This window comes from Vicia villosa, linkage group LG6, assembly GCF_029867415.1.
Source record: "Vicia villosa cultivar HV-30 ecotype Madison, WI linkage group LG6, Vvil1.0, whole genome shotgun sequence".
NCBI classification, from domain to species: Eukaryota; Viridiplantae; Streptophyta; class Magnoliopsida; order Fabales; family Fabaceae; genus Vicia; species Vicia villosa.
In genome coordinates, this window is record NC_081185.1 from 24,950,013 (window position 1) to 24,959,031 (window position 9,019).

The 9,019-nt window shown below is 31.7% G+C and overlaps 1 non-coding gene across 1 annotated transcript; it reads left to right on the forward strand.

Moving 5' to 3' along the window:
• The first annotated feature begins 7,391 nt into the window (after positions 1-7,391).
• Positions 7,392-7,543, forward strand: LOC131615266 (U12 minor spliceosomal RNA). Its single transcript, XR_009287693.1, has one exon. It is a non-coding gene; the product is annotated as a U12 minor spliceosomal RNA (small nuclear RNA).
• The last annotated feature ends 1,476 nt before the right edge of the window (positions 7,544-9,019 follow it).

Here is a 9,019-nt window from a genome sequence, read left to right on the forward strand (position 1 = left end):
TAATATTGTAGTAGCTATTGTGAAATAATTAATTGTGTGGTTTTTTTAGATACAGATTCATTGACTTTCAAGCCGGAAAGTCACCTGCCTTTAAAGTAATTTAATTCGTTTGATCAATCGTGTGAATCAAATTTTGCCACATGTTTTGCTTTTATATTTTAAAGAACTTAAAGATTCAAACACTAATAAAAAGACAAAAGGTTCAGTGATCCACACACTTCTTCATCCCGCACTCTCACACCTCTTTCTACCTTACATGGTTGTTGCACCAAGCTCCGTCCACCGTTGTAACACCACCATCGACCAATATCTACTTAAGTTAATTTCTTACTATTCTGCAGCTAAGTTTTCTTGATTGTTCAGTGCTTTAGCTTTTACAAACTGCTTATGGCCTTTGAATCTTGCCAACGAAATAATGCAGGTCAATGAAGCTAGATTGTCGGTGGTGCGCAAGGAAAATGAGCGGTGAGAGTAATGGCTGGAAAAAGAATAAGAGGATTTTAGGTTGTTTTACTTGATACGTGTTTAGTTTTATTTTAAGTAAATAAAATAAAGACATAACACATGGCATAATTTGGTTCACACGACTGATCAAACAAATTAAATTGCTCCAAAGGCAGGTGACTTTCCAGCTAGGGACCCTACATCCTTATCAAACACTGTCTCGTCTTGTCGAGCGGGATATTAGTCACGTCCTATTAAAAATAAAAAGGAGTCGTGTTAACACTTAAAATAGCTGATTGAGAATCAGGACAGAAAGTTTCTATCATATCGTAAAGCTTACCCAAGTACTCCTCCACTCCATTTCCATCTTTGCAGTCCTGGGTAATTAAAGTACGAGAGCTTAAGGACTGGAAGCAACTTAGGATATGGACCATGTCTTTCTCTATGGGGGAAAGGATGCTTGTATCTAACCCATTGATAATTTGGGGATTAGGTGTCAATGAAAAAGGAAAGTGAGGGACTCACGTCGCCCTAGTGACCAATTGAGAGTCGTCGTCTCGCCACCCGCACAAACTTATCTTTTCCATCATTGTAGGAACTCTCCTAACAGATCAGGATACGTCTACATGAAAGATCACACATAGTTATCCATCTAGAGTGAGGAAGAACCTTTATGTTGTAAAAAGGAAAGAAACACCAAAATGGTGGGAGGACCCTTCAGGTTACTGGAGATTATCTAAAAAGGACTTAACATGCCCCATATTTTGGGGGTAATTTGGGAAAGGGTGGTGTTGATGATTGTCAAAAAATCAGCCTGAAAGTGAGTTAAGGGGATTAAAACCCCTAACTCACGAATAACAGGAAGATAAAAATAAAAATAGGGAACAAAGGCCTCACTGACGATGTTCATGTTGGCTCTCTCTGTTCCTCTTCATGCCCTATACTGAAAAAACCAATACCCCCACGAAACCTGCTTATCATGTTAGGGCTAGCATACAAAGACAATATGTCATAAACGTGAACTTGTTCGGTGTTCCTTTTGGCCATTAAATCTAGGCGAGAAGAATATGGAAAAAGGGATAGAAATGACATTGTTTATGCCTTAAGAAAATGAGTGAATGTCACCTAATTTCCACACTTTTTTCACCCTTCAGAGCTTTTTTCTAGAATATTGTGTCTTTACTGGTAAAATATGAAGGAAAAATCTGTAAAAAGAAAAAAAAGGCCTTCTCAAACAATGAGCCAATTCTTTTTGTAGAAGTCCAAACACGCAAGTAATGCGTCCACTCAAGGGAGTAACTACCAAGACGAATGCAAAAGTTCCTTCACCTAGAGGACATGTATAATGAAAATGAATTAATTTGGATTTTCTAGGAAAATCATCATTATCTACATTAAATGCTACGCATGCTTCCTTCACCAATCCCCCAAGCTTTCTTAATTGAACGACATTTTGATTTCTTTAGTTAATCAAGGTGAACTCAACGTTTTCCACTAATGTTTGTTTATCCAGAAACATATGGCATGAAACGGTGTCTCACCTCTCACTAATGATTCACTCCCACATCCTCTTACCTTTTAATTAAAATCCCGCATTTTCTCAAATAAGAGATAGGAGGATTAAATGCAACAATTGAATTTGATAGATGGTCTTGATGAACATTTATTGTCTATACTTACACGTGGCTTTATCAAGACCATATATCTAACCAATGGTTAGCATTTAATCCTCCTATCTCTTATTTTAAAACTCTCTTATTTGATACTCACTCTGTCTCAAAATAAATGTCACATTTGTAAAAATAATTTGTCCCAAAATAAGTGTCGCTTTTAGTTTTTAATGCAATTTTAACTTTTATCTTCCAATTATACCCTCTAATTAATATTAATAATTTACATTTCTCTCACATTGCATTAATGATAATTAAAATACACCAATAACCAATTAAGATAATTTGGTAAAATTGTCATTCTCTCCCTTTCATTTATCACATTTTCTTAATCTGTGAGAAAGTGTCAGCCAATATATATAACCCATCACCCCTTCCTTCCCTTAATAAAACTTAATTTTAATTTTAATTTTTTTAAAAAAATCTGATATTGCAAGGATGACAATTGAATTTATTTTCACTAGGTACCTGCAAAAATTATCTACAACGGGTAGGATAAAAACTCGTAAAATAGATAGAGGTATGGACACAAGAAATTAACCACTAAAATAAACGGGTATAAGTGCGGGTACAAGTACCTTAGTACATACCCCGCTCCATACCTGGACAGTGTTTATTTATATATATTTTAGTTTTATTATTATATATACATGTATATTTATCTATTTTATTAAATTAATCGTTATTAAACTTGTATTCATTTTAACATAATTATTTGTTAATTTCTTAACTAAAAAATAACATCCTTTAATTTATTTTTAAAATACTGATAAAAATTAAAAATAATATGATAAATTATAGTTGATCAATTCTTTTATTAGAAATGTACGTAAATGAGTATGAATATGAGTAATTAGATTTCTATATAGTACGGATACAAATATTGGTGTCCCCGCATCTATAAGTTCTTATATATATATATATATATATATATATATATATATATATATATATATATATATATATATATATATATATATATATATATATCAATCTTTCATTTTTCTTTTCTTTTAATGTTTTAAAAATTAAATCAATTATCAAATTCATGACGATGAATTACTGATTTATTGATTAAATTATTGGGTTATCAGTCGAACTTCATGACTAAACTGAATAATTTAATTGAAAAAATTAAATAACTCAATTGGAAAAATTAATCTCTATAGTAAAATTATATTGTTATTAAACTGGTCAAATTAGATGATTCGATCTCTAAAAAAATCCCGACACCTACCAAAATTTCAAATTTCAAAATATAATTTTACAAAATTCTTCTTTAAATTCAAATTTCAAACATAACCATCACACACAACAAAATAATATAAAGTACAAATTAAAATAAATTTTGAACAAACTCTACTTATATTTTAACAAAATTATCAAAACGGCGCCGTTTTGTCCGAGGTAAGAAAAACAAACATTTCATCAGTTGGTTTTCCAAAATCGCTACTTCGTTAATTTTATAGATTTTCGTCAGTTTTGTCAGACTTGCACATATTTAATAGCTTATCTGATCCAACATTCAAATCAGGCTGATGACCCTTCCGATTCACAATTCAACTGCCCGCCTAATACGGTTTTTGAAAGACTGACACAATCTCTCAAGTTTCTCTACTTTTATATTTGTTAATCATTCATATTAGACACACGATTTTCATTATAAATGTATTTATAATGTATTGCTCTAAACAATATTATTTTTTATTTTAAATATATTTTAATTAATGAAAATGTCCCAAATTAAAACAAAAAATTGATTGGTTTTTGATTTAGCAAAATTTTCTGATTTTTAGCAAAATAGCAAAAAAAAAAAAATACCATACACCTTATGACGATAATGTCATGTGTTGTTCCGCATAAACTTGTTTACTTCTTCACTTTCATGTTCAATTTCACTTTCTATGATAACTCAAAATAGAGGATTTTAACAAAGTAGTGCTTGGAATTGGATTCTCTAACTTTCAACTCTCTACCTTTCTTTAACTTTCTCTCTATCTCTCTCATAATTTACTTTCTCTCACATCTTTTTCCCTCTAGAATTAATATCATATCTCATTTGTCTTATTCATTTTTTTTTGCCTAAAATTACTCTGCCTTTTCCTCCATAAAGGTAGAGAATCCTTGTCCGTAGTGCTCATCTTACCGTATTCAAAAGGGATACAGATTCCCTGACTTTAACCCGGGAAAGTCAGAGCCTTTAAGCCAATTTCATCCTTCAGATCAATATAGTGGACTAAATCATGCCACATTTCTTTTCATTTTTTGACAAAAAAATGTTGAAACATTTAAATCTGAAAAAAAGAAAGGGAATGTTTCGCATCTTCTTCCACCTTCCGTCATCGCCGACACTGATCTCCGTCTTCTTCTACATTTCATTACCGTCGATGCCGATCTCAACCTTCTTCTACCTTCCATCACCGTCGATGCCGATCTCCACTCTATGACACTGATTGCTTTTATTTTTATTTATTTCCGAGTTTTCTTCATTGTATTGACTGTGATGTAAAGAGTTTCATTTTTTCATGTAAAACCAAGATCCATCTAAATTAGATAATTTGATGTCACACTGTATTTTCTAGATCCGCTGATATGCCAAAACTTTTGGCCCCTTTGTTCTTTGATACGCCATAGATCTCACCTCGAATGTTCTTTGAAAGAAAATAAATCAATAGTAAAAAAAAAGAAGAAAGTTGTTGAGTGATGCAGGTGGATAACACACATAAAGGTTCAAGGCGGCGTGCAGATAGAAAGAGTGTGGAGAATCACCGAGGGACAATTCATGAACTTTCCATTAAACTAATATTTTTACGGTGATGATTTTTGCTTGAACCATTTCAGATCCATCATAATCATTAAGCTTTATTTTTCAAAATGAAATTAAAAAGCATGACATGTGTTTTAATATAATACACATGATTGATCCAACCGATAAAATTGAGCCAAAGTTAATGACTTTCCCGAGTTAGGATCCTCTCCATTTCCGAAAAGAAATGGAGGTGTCCACTACTATAGTTTTGATGTATAAATGTAGAATTAATGTCATTATTTTTTGAAATGTGTGCAAATATATCTTTTATTTACATCAAAACCATAGTAATGGAGAATTCCATTTCTTTTGAGAAATGAAGAGGATCTCTACTCGACTTTCCCGCGTCAAAGTCAGAGGATCCGTTTCCTCGAATATGATGTCTTTGTTGGGGTATTTGGCCCTGATGTTGATGTTGAATTTTGAGTTGAGACTAGTTGATTGGATTTTGATTTAGAAGTTGATTGGAGTTTGTGCCACTGTCAAGTGCATTTATGATTGATTTACAATAGTTTTTAGTTCAATTTTCAAAGTGAGGAACCTAAAATTTGTCTTAATTTAGGTATTTTTAAAGAATTTTGATATTTGGGGATTGTTTTTATCAAAGGCCATTTTCGTTGATGAAGCTTGTTGTTTAGTGAATGCAGATTTTTCTGGTTTTTATGTGTTGAAAAGCTTAGATTTCATGTATTGCTATAGAATTAATTTTTGCTCTTAATATGTTGCATTTTAGGTGTTTGATAATTGTCCTAAGTGGTGTTATAAAATATGAAGATTGAGTTTTATGAATTTTTTTTTTTTGAGTTTGTATGAATACTAGAGATGTAGATATGAAGATGATGAGGTCTTTGACCGATAACCAAATAGAAAAAGCAGTTTGTTCCTCACTGTCATCAGAAATTTAACTGAAAATATACTATTTGGGCAATGCACTACTATATTCAACAAATCGTGATGTTTGAAGACCCCAATTGTAGTGTTCTTTTCACCCTCAACAACTTGAGAAATGGAATTAGCAACAACATTTTCATTTTCATGTAATTGCTCTTCAATAATTCATCAAAAATTGGCATATTTTTCAGAAGTTTGAGACAATTCATGGTTAAACTTCTCATAAATTGCTTGATTTTGAGATGCTCTTACAAGAGTTTGATAAGGTCGGTGTTGGTAGCTGTTGTGGGAGAAGAAGTACGGCGATGATTGTGAATTTTCAGATTCTGGTTTCAAGCTTTGAAAACGCTTCAAGCAAACTTGATCAACATCATGTACTCTCACAAAGTACATTTCTTTGTCTATCAACTCCACAAGACCAGATTTAGACAAAATAAGCAGAATATCTAGCTTTGAATTCAATACTGCAATATGCAAAGTGAAGAAATATCATAAATCAAACAGTAGTTGAATGCCCAAAATCTCACTCTAACTAAGAGTAATTACATTATTAATCAACTAGTAAACTATGTTAAGCATCATTAAGTTTAAACATGCTCTATAATGTAGAATCATAAATATATGTAAATCTATGTAACTATTCTAAACATAACCAAATAAACTTAACAATGTGAATGACAAAAGCAAGTGATGCTCCTTCCGACCTACAATTTCAAAACCGTTATGAGAGTCATGTGAGTACAACTTATTGCAGGACAAAAATTCACCTTGCACTCACCACACAACAAGTATTCCAATCTCAATACTAAGGAACAAGTAGGCATAAACACTGACACATAGATACGAGTAATCATTTAAACAAATAAATAAATTAAACGTATTCACATGTGTTGGTGTTGTATTAGACAGTGACACGTTTTAGACATCAGACATTGACACATGTCAGACATCAGACACTGACACATGTCAGACATCAGACACATGTCAAATATCAGACACAAAAAAAACAAAAAAGAGGTGTCGATTCTCGATATGCTAGTAATAGTCTAAGATAAAAAAAAAACCTTCGACACAAAAAAATGGTCTCGTCATAATCTACTTGAAAAAAATTATGTATAGATTTGGCAAAACTGATAAGCAGCAAACATGATCAGTTGAGCTTAGACAAACAAGATATAGAAACTACCTGAAATTTTCTAAGCAATGCTTACAAGACCCAACATAGCAGAGATCATAATAGCAGCAAGAGGAGACTGGATTATTGCAATGTCACCATAAAATTCAAAATTAGCATCAACTCAGTTCTTGAACATGTAATTACGATCCCCGAAACCATGTTAGATACTCTCGGTTTCACAACACTTTGATCATTAACCACTGATCTTGAAAAGGAATTTGCATAACTAATTCAAAAGAAGAAGAAAAATCAATTCAACATATATTTTCACCTAAAAAAACATAGCATTGAAAGCTGAAGATTCTTTGGTTATTGGAGTATAGAGTCCCACATCGTTTGTATTTGGTTTTAGTGAACAAAGTGATATATATAAATATGAGGGTTATAGCAGCATTGAAACTTGCCTTAAACTAATGAGTAAGGAAAACAAAGCAATCAGTGGGAACTGATTGCCGCATCCATCATTATGATGCAATAATTTTTGGAAGGGTAATAGGCTGGTCTTGTGTTGACGCTGCTTACTTTGCAGAACTCACAAGTGCGGGCCTCCCTAACCCAACCTCCAATTCTAGTCCAAACTTTTTTCTTACCCGTCTTATTTAATTGAATCGAAATATTGATTTATGAAAAAAGGTTATGTTCATATAAATTGACTCCATTATAAGGTGTTAAGTTGAGATAAATTATATGTTCACAAACGGACCCTTTGTTTTGGCTATTTTTAAAAATGATTTTTATAGAGTTACAAAATTTTGTTAAAAAATTTTTTACAAAGAAATTTTTTATAAAAGCTTCAAATGAAAATTTTGTTTGAATAGTTATTTTTAGGTATTTCATCTATTTATGGAAAAAAAATTTCGATATCAAAATTTTAAAAAATCACTTAATTTTGAAGCTATTTCAAATAGATTTTCATAAAAATCATTTTTGAAATACAACTTTTTTGAAAAAATTATGATTTTGACTAAATTTTGGTCTTCAATTATGTATTTTTATGTTATAGGATGTCAAATTAAGTGTTTCATTTTATAAAAAACAAATATAAAAAAACTTGTAATATTTTGAAAAACGGTTTTAGAAAATCTATTTTAAAAAATACAAAGAAAAAATCCATTTTTTTAAAGCTGAAACAAACTGGCCAAAAATGTCCTAATTCTCTAGATATCAAAGTGGCCGTTTTCAAAGGAAGGGCGGTAATCCTTATAGCATTTTCTCACATACGGGGCTTGGAGAGAAAAATATAGGGTTGAATTGTGGTATTGTGCATATTTCTTATAGCATTTTCTCACATACGGAACTTGGTGAGAAATATATAGGGTTGAATCGTGTATATTGAGGTTTATTTCTTTTTGCAATCTTGATTCAGAATCTAATAGAATTTGAGTCAATAAGAACTAAGTTATACCAGAGTCTGACTTCATAGTTCAGTGCACAACAGAATAATTAAATGCAGAAGTAAATAAAGTGACACAATATATCCTGATTCCTCCCATACTGAGATTAATCCAGTACCCTTGCAGCACAAGAGATTTTCACTATAATCATTTAAATTATAATTTGCTCGATCAAACTAAAAGAGACTTCTTTACTCAAGCACGCATGCAAGAGATTTTTTTGTTTAAACCTATAATTCAAGAGTTTCTGCTCAAGCCTTCAAGCAAAAGACTTCTTGTTCAATCATACAAATCAAGACTTCCTGCTCAAGTCCTGAGACAAGAAACTTCATACTCAATCCTCCAGATCGAGACTTTCTGCTTAAGTCCTCATACAAGAGACTTTCTTGCCTAAACATTAGTTCAAGACTTCTTGCTCAATCATAACTAGAAAGAGACTTGCACTAAAGCATTACTGCTAGAGACTCCAGATTCTCTTAATAGTATAATTTGTTATTAACCTTTTGTTTATATATGTGCTTCTTAGTTAAGCAGGTACACTAAGGTCTTACACTTTGAGCAAGATATATTTTTGAATAGCTCTTTGTCATATCCCAATTTTTGATCCTAAGATCCCACTTCATTTTGCATTGAA